Here is a 14,324-nt window from a genome sequence, read left to right as displayed (position 1 = left end):
GGCAGATAAAGTAATAGTAATAAATAAAGTATGAAGTAATGTACTGAATTAAAAATAAAATCATGGAATGGTTTGGGTTGGAAAAGACCTTTAAAGATCACCTAGTCCAACCCTCCTGCCACGGGCAGGGACATCTTCCACTCGATTCAGTTACTGAAAGCCCCATCCAGCCTGAAATCCTTTAACAATTCCAGGGACGGGGCATTCATAGGTTCTCTGGACATCCTGTTCCAGTGTCTCACCACCCTTATCATAAAAAAAAAAAAATTCCTTAAGTCCAATCTAAATTTACTCTTATTCAGTTTAAAATCACTGTCCTTTGTCCTGTCTCCATAGGTTCTGGTAAAAAGTCTCTCCATTACCTCATTTCATTTCTTATAAGCTCACTTCGGCATTGAAAGGCCACAATAAGGTCTCCCCAGAGCCTTTTCTTCTCCAGAATGAACACCAATTTTCTCAGTCTTTCTTCATAGCAAGGTGTTCCAGCTCTTTGATCATTTTCATGGCCCTCCTCTAGACCTATTATAACAGGTTCAGGTCTTTCTTGTGCTGGAGGCCCTGGAGTTGAACACAGTACTCCAGGTAGGGTCTCATGAGAGTGCAGTAGAGGGAAAGAATCACCTCCCTCGACATGCTGGCCACACTTCTTTTTATGCAGCCCAGGATACGATTGACTTTCTTTGCTGCAAATGCACACTGCAGGCTCACAGCTCATTTTTCATCCACCAGTAGCCCTAAGTTCTTCTCCACATGGCTGGTCTCAATCCATTCATCCTCAGCCTGTATTGATATTGGGGATTGCCTCAGACCAAGTGCAAGACCTTGCACTTGATCTTTTTGAACTTCATGAGGTTCATATGGGATCAAGCCTGTCCATGCCCCTCTAGATGGCATCCCTTCCATCTAGAGTATTAACTGCACCCCTCAGCTGAGTGTCATCCTCAAACTTGCTGAAAGCACACTCAGTCCCACTGTCTGTGTCATTGATGAAGATATAAAATACTATTTGTCCCAGTACAGGCCCCTGAGGGACACTACTCAGTAGTGGTTTCCACTTGGACATTAAGCCATTGAGTATAACTCTTTGGAGGCAGCTATCCACCCAATTCCTTATCCTTCTAAACTTCTATCCATCATATCCATGTCTCTCCAAATTAGCAGCAACAATGTAGTGTGGTACTGTACCAAAAGCCCTACAGAAATCTAAGTAGATGAAAACAGTATCTCTTCTGTTGTTCACAGATGCGGTCCCTCCATCACAGAAGACCGCTAAATTAGCCAAGCCTGATTTGCCCTTGGTGAAGCCATGTTGGCTGTCTCTAATCACCTATCTTCCATCTGTTTCTATACAATTTCCAGGAGGATCTGTTCCATGTTCTTCCCAGTCACTGAGGTGATGTTAACTGGTAGGTAGTTCTCTTATAACCCTCTTTAAAAATGGGTGCAATATTCCTTTTTTCCAGTCACTGGGACTACACCTGACTAAGAATATAAAACACATTAACACATGTTTATGGGATGTTGAACTCAAGGCAGGTAGTTATAACTTAAGGAAGAGACTCTGGAATGAACACTGCCACATCTTTGTAATCATGACCTCAGTGTGTAGAGGAGTCAAAATATGCAAAAAAGCCCAACAAAGCAAACATTTGGGCAACATCAGAAAAACAGAAGGTGTAATTTTGTTGTTACATAAAACCACATCATGCCCACATTGGGAGTGCTAACTGGGGTTCTAGTCTTCAGTTCTCAAGAAAGGCAGAGAGGCATATTAGAGAAGGTAAAGAGCAGGCAACCAAAGTCAGGGAGGTATGGAACAAGTGTCTTGTGAGGGGAGGCTAATGAGGCTGGGATTCCTCTTTTTTGATAAGAGGGATGGGGATCTGACTAAGCCTTACAAAATCATGATAGGGTGAATACAAGTTTGTTATTCATGAAGTCCTTCAGTTCTTTAATTGGGGGGTGCTTATTAAACTAGTAAGAGTTTCAGTGATCAAACAGAAAAGAAAGGTTTCCTGTTTCAGATTGATTTAAACAGCAAATTATACACCTCTGGAATTTTTTGCCATGAGAGGCTTCGGAAGCAGACAAAACCAACATGTCAAAATAGAATTTAAACAAATTCATAAGCAAGAGAGCAAAGCAGATACTAAAGCATGTAGGTGAGGCTGTATTTTCTACCATCACTAATCCAGTGTTTAGCAGAGAAGAAAAGGAAGTTAAAGAGTTGCAGAAAGTGGCAGGGCTAGCGTATTATCTCACAGTAGCTTTTCCTGTGCTGGCTGTCAGTTGCAGACTACAGGTTGTATGGAAGACTCTTGGTCTGACCCCGTTAAGCATTTCCCATGTACTTTTGTGTTAAGATTATGTGATTTTAAGATCGTTTCAAATCAGCTGACTTAGCACTAGAATATATAAGAAGTCCTACATAAATAGTCCTAGTAAGAGTTACAGATATTACAGAAGATGAAAAATTATTCTTGCACTACAAAGTTATTTATAGGTGTTACACATATACTCACTTCGACTTGAACTTTTCTTGAGGCAATATCCTCAAAAGTTGAGTTTTACATATGCAAATATTTGAAAGGCCCAGCACACCAGAAGTATTAAGTACAATTTTCATTTGCTTGATATTGATTAACAAACGGGGACCTGTATTTCTCCATGCTTTCCCTTGAACCCTATTTGTTGCTTCTTAATTTTATGTTTAATGTGCACTAAATATAAAAGTGAAAAGTAATTTTGTGAAGGAAAAAGCATCTAAAGCATAAACAATTTTCTATGTTTTATAAGCAGGTATAATTGCAGATGTGATCTAATGTTGCACCGAAGATAAATTCAGAAAAGTGAGATTTCAGGAACAGTATCTCATCTGTTTGGTTGTTTCCCCTTTTTTCTTGGAACCCAATGATTTATAATTGCTTTTGCCTGACTGTTTGAAGTCTCCTTTACTGTACCATTTTAGATAAGTTTTCCCAATATTTTCCTATAATATGAAGCTTGACTGAAATCTCTAATATTAGAATAGAAAGCATTTCACAGTAAATCTTGCAGTTTGGGGCTTACTCAGAAAACAGTCTGGTTGAGTGAGTCAGAAAACTAACTTTAAGAACACTATTATAGTAGATTTTTGTTAGCTAAAGCCAATCATAGCTGTGTCTATGAATCTCATGGTTCCCTATAAAGTAGAACTACAGTGGAAACCAGAGGCAAATACATCACAGCTTTTAGAGTTTTTCATTGTTCAATGCAAATTTGTAAGAAATTGCCCCTTCCTAATAAGATGAGGGAAAAGAAGATAATTTCTAAAATATCTGTAAATGTGACCGTAAATATCTTCTTTGTCCTGAATACTTCAGTGCCACAGATAGCCATGTCAACCTTCCATCTTTTCTTAGTGGTGCCATTAAAATATCAACTCTGGAATAATGAATAAATTGATAGAAAGGGTAGAAGGCGGGGGGGGGGGGGGCGGCGGGGGGAGGTAAGAACAAAAGAATAGACTCAGGGTAGAAAATCTTATACTACTTGTGTTATCCATGGGCCACCAAAAATTTTGATTAGCTGACTGTTCACAATTAATGGTTTAGATGCTTGGAGTAATTATTAATTAAAGATTAGTTCTTTTGCGTCAAAATTCAAAGGGTAGATATGAAAATATGGAAAAAAAATCAGTTTAATCAGTTATAATTGACATTGATGTTATTATTAATACATTTCAACCAGAACAAGAAAAAGCTGCAACCAAATCTCAGCAGTCTATAAATCCACATGCAAAATTTCTTTTTTCACTAGACTTAGCAAAATACCTGTTAGGAAGTGGCAGTTTTTATTACTACTCCAAGGGTTGCTCAGGCATTAAAATATATGAGGTTTGGCACTGCTGATTCATCAGGTAAGAAATCTGTTTCCTGAATTATAATAGAGACACAGGAACAAAGGATTGTAATATATGGAGAGAAGCTCAAATGCAAAAATGTCTGAGAATTCAATTTCTGTGACATAACATGCATGAATGTATCTATTGATAGTACTGTCTATTATGAGGTGAAAAAGCATTGAGTCAATTTACTTAAAATATATATAGGCCACATAAACAAAGAAAAGAAACCCCAAAGATGAAAGCCAGTATTTTCTGATCAAACAGGCCTTTTGCTAGGACTAAAATAGTTAGATCATTTTAACTTTCAGCATATGCTTCAGCTAGAATCAATAATGATTAACTACATTTGTACTGACAAGAACATACTCATAATTATCAGTTTCACTGTATGAAATTAAAAGAGAATGTCCTTATTCATTTTTCCCATTATGAAAAGTAATTACTCTATTTTACCAATTTCTGTGCTTAGCGGTGCACATATTAGACCAAACACCATCAATAATCACCTGCCATACTGTATTCATTTCTTTAATGCAATCCTTTTTTTTTTTTTTTTCTGTAATTAAAGATTAATGTACTTGTGTAGTTAGTAGTGGAACTGTGTAATAGCAGTATTTTATTCCTGCAGTATGCTATTTGTCTTTACTCTGGAGGAACAAGTCTGGACCAATAGTTATACAACTGAAAAACTGGTGAATTTTAGGACATTTCAGCAACATTCATTGGCAGATTTTTCAGTCAACAATTCAACATTCATCCTAATCTAATTGTAAGGCATATCTCTGTCTTTTATTACTAATAATAAGATTTAAATTTCTTTTATTTCTATTAGAAGTGTAGAAGTAATAACATTTTAAGAAAATGAAAGTAGATTATCTTCTTTCTCGTAATCAATCAATAAAGTGATTTAATTAAAATGTCTTAAGACAAAATCCTGTTCTCAGCCTATTCAGAGATGAACAGCTTCACACCTATTACACACAGCAAGACCAGTTATACTGGTGATGGTAATTCAGCTGGGTACAATGGAATTTGTTCCTCAGATTCAAAGAGATAAGAAGTATTTTGACTTATGAGAAGGATTAACTTAGATCAAAAATTAATCAAGTTTCTTCAGTTTTGCTAATGCATATATACAGTTTGGGTCAAGACCAAGGTTTTACATATTAGAGCTGGATTGTGGAATATTGGCCTTATTCCAAAAAATATTTAGGTAATAAAAAGAAATTATGAACACATTGTTAAACCTACTTTTTTCGAGTATGTCTTGATTTTAAAATGGAAGTGAAACAATTTCTAGGAATCCAAATGCCTGGTCTGTAACAGATTCCCATATTCCTACAGTTCTGATAGTAATCTACCAATTCAAAGATCTCAGATCTCTGATTGACTCTAAGCCATAGACATAAAGATAACAGATTAATTTTACTTTTCTTCAGGAGGAATATTCAGTGGGAGCTGGCATTTCTGTATCTTCTCCATATCTTTTCTACACTTGACAGACTTTCTTCAGATTATAACACTAATCATTCCATAAAATCATTATGTCTATTATCAGCTGAGTTTTCTGAATAACTGAAGAAAAGCAGACTGAGCTTAAAATATATTCTTAAAGAAAAGAAACTACTATTTCTGAAACAAATTTTATGTTCTTTATACAATTCAGTGCACTGTGAAGAAATTCATTTAAGTACTTTCTGTTTTTAAAAGCAGTACTGGAAAGAGGTGGCTTCTTTTTAATATTTTTGTGAAATGCAATTTTAGGGTTTTTTAAGCACATCCAGTTGCATGTTTGTTAGAATTTCAATATTTGGGGTTTCCCATGTAATTTAGCCATAAACTTTATGTATTTGGTAATGAAACTACTTGGAATGCATTTGAAATCCAGGGGAATTGACTTATACTTAGCAATGTATTGGTTGGCACTGCTCTAAGCCCTGCTCTGTCTGACAAAGCACCACCCTGGCAACAGAGATGGCTAAGCAGAATATGTATTCATGCTTGGGCCATCACAGTTTTCAGACAGAATATTAAAGTAACATTGGTCCTCCTTAGTCCACCAGCAGATTTATGTCAGCTTTCTAAATTTCTTTAAGCAGCTTATATTAATATTCTAGCCTGTAAACATGTCAGGAATTAACAGGTATCCCATTTAGTATATAAATATCCCATTAAGGATAGATTAAGTATATTCATATGTTTGGAAAAATAAATTTTGTCAGATGGTCAAGATAAAGTTCTAGGACTGCTTACCATTTCAGCCATCCCAGATACATCTGGCCATGAACTGGCACCTCTGAAATTCTCCATCTGTCTCTTTTCACACAGGACAAGTCACCATCATATTCTATATTGCATATTCAAAGGAACTTTGTAACAAATACTCTCTTAATCTCAAAACCGAAGAATATTAGATGTACAAGTTAGCTTTTAGGAATCTAAGTATATGTCATACAGTCTAAATCTGCACTTAGACCAAACTGAACAATAAGTCCCAAGGGAATGAAAGACATGCATCTTACAAGCAGACTCAAACCAGCAAGCATCAAGAAGTCAGCGAGGAGAGGAGCACTTGCAGATGAGACTGATCACACTCTCAAACTATTTTTCAGCCTCTGTGCTTCAAGATTGTTTGTGAAACTTTGGAAGCAACACAATAAGAACTTTTTACCTCAAGAAAAACACTTGTTTGCTCTTTTGTTTGTGGAGGGGGAGCTAGAGGAGTGGAAGAGGAAGACAAAAAGAAAATCTGATAAGAGTGGAAGTGTCTTCTTTGAGCTTGTGTGCACACACTGTAGACAAATCTTACCTACTTGAGAAGAGACTCAAGAAATCCTAGGGAGAAAGAAAAAAACAGTCTAGGTCAAAGTTGCTTGGTTGATGACTTGATTTTCAGAAGTACTGAGCCTTAATTTACCTTCTGAAATCTTTGGGAGCTACAGGTGATTCTCTTGTGAGCAATCCATTGGTACATATATAAGAAAAAAAGTCTTTAGTGCATAAAGATATTGTTTGCACCTGAAGTTCCTATTGAAATTAACAAATGGGTCTATTAAGATTTGTGAGCCTACTGTAGGTAATCAGATAAGAAACATATGGCTTAAACACTGCTAGCTTCACTCACATCTTTTTTAGCAAAGGATTGCCCTCTTAGTTGAAGAACATATTAGGTTGTTATCTTTATTTTAGGAATATCTATTTCTGTGGACTATTACTAGAGTTCCTGAGAGTTTAAGTATTCATTTTTTTGAACACCATCTGTTTAGGTACCTAAAAATACAGGATTTTACCTTTACCTGCTGATACTTTATAATTTGTTGCTTCATACTGTTGGCAGAAATCGTTCTAATAGTATTTGTGCCTAGCTTCTCATTGACTCCCTCTCTAGTTTAGCATATTTTAAACAAGTCTCTGAAAATTTGTACTAATAGGAAAGATGTATATTTCTGCTGGGCTGCTAAAGAATAACACCTGTAATGTGCCTCATTTTGTAAAGTACCTAGTTTCTTAACAGGGTACTAAGTTAGTCATCTAAAAATGGATATGCCAATACTCATTAATCCTTTAAGAAATCATGAAGGGTAATGTTAATGAGCTTCTCTTAAAATTTTCCCTATAGGTAAGATATAACTGGTTTTATAGCAAAATGGTACTGGTCCCATGCAAAGCCATTTTATTCTGTACTTAAAGCCAAGGATGTCAAGTCACATAAGTGGCAGTGGGATGCCAGGGGAAGATACATAACCAAAGGCTGCCTTTTTACTCCATAACATCTCATCTTCAAGTGACATCATAAATCATTGTCAATGTCAGAAGGCTACAGTGAACAGTAGTATTATTTCCACAGCTACTGTAAAATACCACCTGGTATTTTGCATAAAGTGCATGGTAAATCATGTTAAAGCTGCAGTGTTATTTCACAATAACATTGTAAATAACCTGTGTCTTGACCATAAATCTGTATCACCAGCAAAAGCCTTACCCACAGGTCTAAGACTAAAAAAATCTTTACCTGTGAAAACATTCTTGGTATTCCGGTTTTACCTAGTGTATAATAACTATATCCTACCTGCTCTATGAAAATGAGCTCTGAATAAATACTTGAGAAGGGTAGTTTAGATACTTGTCAGCATTTATACTTAAGATTATATTTTCTGATTCAAAAACGAATGCATCCAGGGACATCTTCCTAAACTGCTCTTCCATTATTATTAAGGTGACTTCCAACAACACAAAAGCAACCAACTACTGAGTTTTGATACAAAAACAAAATAGGTATGTATTTCTCAGGTCTGGGCCACAATTTAATCATGGAGTTGCTCAGAGAATTTGTGGAATAAAAAGAAGAGACAGGAAACAAATGGATGGTCCTAGATAGAGCACTTATTTCCTTCTCATTCATGATGTCCTACTAGGGCATTAGGAATATTGTATTGAGTATCTTTATATTCCTGTCCAGACAGCCAGTACTGGAAAAATCATTAACTTCACACCAGATACAGTAACCAGGGTATATAATTTTTTCATGTGTGGGATTCTGCTGTGTTTATTAAAACCAGTATATAAAATAACCCCTCATTTTTCAGCAGAAGGAATTTTAACTGTCTTGTTCAAAATTTAATGTGTTTTTCAATGTGCTTTTCAGAAAGCTGTTAAAAGAGTTATTAGAGCAATACCTGCCATTTTCTTACTGTCATTCTATTCACTGTCCCTTAAATACTATAAAAAGTATCTACTAAAAATTCAAAACAGTCCTAAGATTAGCATATCACCTTCTGCTTTACTCATTCTGCCACTGTGTATTTCTGTCATGGTTAGCTTTTGCTTCATCCCTAGCCATTCCAGAAAGAGTTAAAAAAAAAATTCAAAAAGTACAGAGCTTTCAATTACTTCATGTTTCAATTTGCACATAAGGAGATTTTTTTTTTTCTTGTACTGGCTTTAAAGATTCATGCATGCTTTTACTGAGTGGTAAGATTTATTTATCCCCCCACCCCACACACCCCCAGATTTAGCAAAGCCCTGCCAGAAGACATTTAATGCTGTCATCGATATTCGCTCTTCTGTCAGGGATATTAAACTGAGAAGAAAGACCTGGCACACTGACTTTCTCTTGAAGCTTTGATAGTATGTTGGCTGCAGTTTAGCAGTGTGAAAATAGTGTTGCACTGCAAGCAAAAACAGGGAATTTTCTTCTTGTCAATTTAAAAAAGTTGTGAGGAAAAAAGTCAGCTTCAGACCACATAAGCTTTACAAATTAAAAAGATGGCAATTTATGTTTCATATTTTAAGTAAGAATCTACCTCCGATCTTTTGCCAAAATCAACTATACTGTTCTAGAGCAGAGGTCATTAAGAGGTTATTTTAGTTTTCAGAATCACAAGACCTTTCATACAATTTCATTCCTTCATCTATTCAGTAGCATTAACCCATTAAAGAGAAAATGTGCAAAACATCTAATTTTAACAGTTTCAGTAGACAGCAGTGAATCTCAGTGAAAGTGTCCTGGTTTCAGCTGGGATAGAGTTAATTTTCTTCTTAGTAGCTGGTGCAGTGCTGTGTTTTGGATTTGGTGTGAGAACCATGTTGATAGCACACTGATGTTTTCAGTTGTTGCTGGTTAATGTTTATACTAAATGAAGGACTTTTTGGTTTCTTGGGCCCTGCCAGCAAACTGGTTTATAAGGTGTGTATGTATGTGTGAGAGATCTAAGTACCAGCAACTGGAAAGACTTGGCTCTGCTCCTATTTCCAGTGTCTGTACATGTGTGTACGTATATGTGCACGTGTAATTCACCTGCAAACTTCAAGCTAAACTAGCAGGTGTGTCAGAGGAGACACGCATCTGGAAAGATTGCATGCATGAGCCAACGGCTGAGTAAAAAGCCCAGGGTCTGAGAATGGTGTATGGATATAGAGGCCCTGCTGATATTCAGAGGAGCTGTGAATATGTCTGTGCTTGCATATTGAAAGAGTGAAGGCATTTCTGTTTCCACTAGTGAGCTTCAGTTCTTGTCAAAAAGAAAGAATGAACGGGGCTTGATTGTCTACATTTTTTATGTGGGCTTTGGTACCGTTACATTTGGGTGCTGCTAAAAGCAGAGGCCTGTGCTTGGCAATCTGTGTGGCTAGCCATCTGTTAGTGGTGTGTGCACGTGCATGTGTGTATGCTTCCCTGGGATACACACTCAGTCTCTTTACTGGCCAGACTGCAAATAGGCTAAGCAGCCATGCCCATCAGGCAGTGATGAAGAGACCTCCAGGCTTTCAGGCTGGGATTCAGGTAGAAGGAAGGGGGAAGCAGGAGTCCTAGAACACCTGGATTTGGTGGTTCACTTAATATCCTTGACAGGTTCAGGGCTCTGGTAGCTGAAGGTGCTGAGAGCTCCAGCCAGTGAAGCACCTGAGCTGGCTAAGCCTCAGCCATGCGCAGTTCCAGGAGCAAGCATCAGAACTGCTGTGGAGAATGGAGGTTGACCTCTTTGGGATCATAGGCATATGGTGGGATAGCCTACTTGACTGCAGTATTGCAGGGCTACACAAGCCCTTTGTGAAAGATAGTCCAGGAAAGAAAGAAAAGTGAGTCACTTGATGTGAAAGAGCAGCTGGAATACATGGAACTCAGCTTAGGGATGGATGGTGAACCAGCTGAGAACTTATGAGTCAGGATCAGTGGGCAGTAGAACATGGGTGATCTTTCATTCAGTATCTGCTATAGACCACCTGATCAGGCAGAAGTAGATGAGGTTCTTCTTCAAACAACTGGAAGAATCCCCAAGTTTGCAGGCCCTGGTCCTCATGACAGACTTTAACCACCCCATCACCTGTTACAGGTATTGCATGACATATCCAGGAATGTATTGATGATGACATCCTGACATCAATGATCAAGGAGACAATGACAGGAGATGCTCTGCTGGACCTGACACTTAAAACCAAGGCAGAACTAGTTAGGAATGTGAAAGTCAGGAGCAACCTCATCTTCAGTGACCATGAAAGTTGAAATTCAGGATCCTGAGATCATAGGACCGTAGCCCTAGGCTTCAGTAGAGCAAACTGGGGCTGTTCAATGATCTGCTTGGAAAAATCTGATGGGATACAATCCTGAAAAAGAAATATATCCAGGAGAGCTCGATAATTGTTAAAGATCCCCTATTCCAGGCTCAGGAATTGTCTATTTCAACGTTCAGAAAATCAAAGGTGACAGGACGCCTCCATGGAAGAACAGGGAGCTCCACAAACATGCAAAAGAAGCATACCTGAAGCAGAACAAGGCAAGGTGACTGTCTAAGTGTGCAGGGATAGGCCTGGGCAAGCCAGAACCCACCTGTAGTTGAATCTGGTGAGAGAAATAAAGAGCAAGAAGAAGATCTTCTACAAGTGTGTCGGCAGCAAATGGTAGACCAGAGAAAGTGGACCCACTGCTGAATGGGGCAGCAGACCAGATGACAACACAGAAAAAGCTGAGATACTCAAAGCCTTCTCCTAGGTCTTCAATAGTGACATTTCCCTTCAGAAATCTCTGCATCCTAAAACCTGTAAGGGAATGTCCAGGAGCCAAAAAACTTGCCCTCAGTAGAGAAGGGTTTGTATCTTTGAGTGCTGAGGGAGCTGGCTAAAGTAATTGCAAGGCCACTCTTGAAAAATCTTAAAAGCATTATGATGCTTGGGGGAAGTTTCTGGGTTTTAAAAGAGAGCAAATGTCACTTATCTCCAAGAAAAGCTAAAAGGAGTGATCAGGGAAACTATAGACTTGTCAGCATTAACTCAATCCCTGGAAAGGCGATGGAGCAAAAACTCTGGAAGCCATTTGCAAGCATATGAAGGAGAAGCTGACTGGAAGCAGTCAGCATGGATTTACAAAGTGAAAGTTATGCCTGAACAACTTGATTAGTTTCTATGCTAAAATGATGAACTCAGTGGAGGAGGGAAAAGCAGATTTTGTTTACCTTGACTTCAGCAAGGCTTTCAACACTGTACTTTGTAACATCCTCATAGAGTAACATGAATTATAGACATGAATTATGGGTGAGTGAACAGTGAGGTGGATTGAAAACTGGCTGAACTATCAGACTCAAATTATTATGGTCAGTGGCACAAAGTCCAGCTAGTTACTAGTAGTGTACTCCAGGGGTCAACACAGTATTATTCTGCCTCTTCATTAAAGACATGACCAATGGGACAGAGGACACTCACAGCAAATTTGCAGATGATATAAAACTGAGGGGAGAGACTGATACACCAGGTGACTGTGCAGACTTTGATGGGTTGAAGAATTGAGCTGAAAGGAATCTAATGATGTTCAGCAAAGCAAAGTGCAAAGTCCTTTACCTGTGCAGGAATAACCCCAGATGCCAGTGCATATTGGGGGCTGACCATCTGGAAAGCAGCTTTCCTGACAAGTACCTACAAGTCCTGATGGACACTTGGTCGGACATCAGCCACTGATACAGCCTTGTGGCAATGAAGGTCAACAGCATCCCAGGCTGCAGCAGGCAGAGCATTGACAGCAGACTGAGAGCTGATTCTTCCCCTCCATTCATCACTGGTGATCCCCCATCTGGAGTCCAGTTTTGGGCTCTCCAGCGCAAGGGAGACTTGAACTTACTGGAGTGAGTCCAGTGTATGACTGGAAAGATGATTAAGACTCTGGAGCATGTGTCACATGAGGAGAGGCTGAGAGAGCAAGGACAGCTCAGCCAAGAGAAGAAAATATACAAGAAAAGAGCTTGTTAGTGGATGTAAATACCTAATGAGACAGGGCAAAGAAGACAGAGCCAGATTCTGCTCAGTGCTGCCCAGTGAAGGAATAAGAGGTAACGGGCACAAACTGAAATACAGGATTTCTGTTTAAATATAGGGGGGGGGGGGGGGGGGGGGCGGGAATAAAATTACTGTGAAGGTGATTCATCACTGGGACAGGTTGCCTAGAGAGGCTGGGAGTCTCCACCCCCAGAGATATACAAAACGTGACAGGACATGGCTCTAATCAGTCTGCTCTAGCAGACACTCCTTTGTGCAGGGGGGGTCAGGAAGATGATGTAGGTCCCTTTCCACATCTGCCTTTCTGTGATTCTACGTTTCTTTGAAGGGAGATGCTTGGGACTTTCTGTGTGGCAGTTCTAACACATTATTAATGTGGATTTTCTATACATAGGAATGAATAAGTTTAAATACTGCACGTCAGCAGAAAGAAGTGTACCTTGATTTAAAGTCTAGAGGGCAGAAATATTTCCTTGAACAATCTGACATATTTCCTTGACAATTTGAAAGATAAGATTCTAACTTTCTAGCTATATTGAGATGAAAAATATGCTGACTGTATCACCTATCTAACCTCCCAAAAATAGTTGAGAGTCACATTTAACAAGAAGTTGAAAGTCATATAGACCATAATAACCAACCAAAGACAAGTAACCTTCACTAGTCATCTTTCCTTAACCTACTAACAAGCCTCAAATAAATTTGGGGGATATACACACACTGTTCCCCACTGCCTCTCCTAACTTCATATCTATCAGACACTGGTAATTCTCTCCCTGAAAATAACACTTGGGGCATCAGTCAGTTTTGTCAACACAATGGCCACGTTTTCTATCCCTGCTTGGAATACATGAGGGAAGTCTTTAGGATGCACTAGTTGTGTTGACCAGTAACCAGGAAGATACTTTCTGTGGTGCACTGGGGAAAGGAGGTTGTCTTAATTCTCATCTGCTTTATTCCTACCTGTTGACTCATTTATACTGTTTAATACACTTACATCAAATTAATTTTGTGAATTTAAAATAATATAAAATATTTTAGTTCCTCCTTTGACTCTTTTCACTCTCAGAGGCCAGATTGTTGGCTGATGTAAACTGCCATGGCTCCACATTGTGTCTTGGTTAGCACTCATAAAAATTGGGCTCTGAACTTTACTGCTTTGAAGCAGAAGAAATTTTACAAGCATTATATTTTATTTAAATAAGAACCGTGAACTGCAACTGGTAAACCTGTAAGTCTCCCTGGCTCTCTAATGCTGAGTTTTACCTGAAAACTCATAGAAATGTGTTGCTGCTTCTAAGGTTTTACGTCATTGTGTTCTATGGTGATATATGGCTTAGCAATAGTATCGTAACGTTAATAGCATCCACTGTGGAAGACTTCATAAACTGAGAATAAATGTGGGCCCTTAGCAACGAATCATATAGTTGAAAATCTATGTAATTAAAGTTAATTTAAATTAAAATAATTAGCTGATTTAGTTAATTTTAAAATGGAAACTATTAAAATGTTCAGAAAGAACAACAGGGTTGTATTATCACAGTAATACCAAACTACAAAGTGTTTCCACTATTTTTAATTTTACCAGAAATAGATTAATGATATTACATTTCAGTTTTCATTTTTATTATCCAGAAAAAGACAACAATATCTACTGTGACTGCCATTTCTTATG

This window comes from Falco biarmicus, chromosome 1, assembly GCF_023638135.1.
Source record: "Falco biarmicus isolate bFalBia1 chromosome 1, bFalBia1.pri, whole genome shotgun sequence".
NCBI classification, from domain to species: Eukaryota; Metazoa; Chordata; class Aves; order Falconiformes; family Falconidae; genus Falco; species Falco biarmicus.
Note: the sequence above shows the minus strand (reverse complement) of the source record.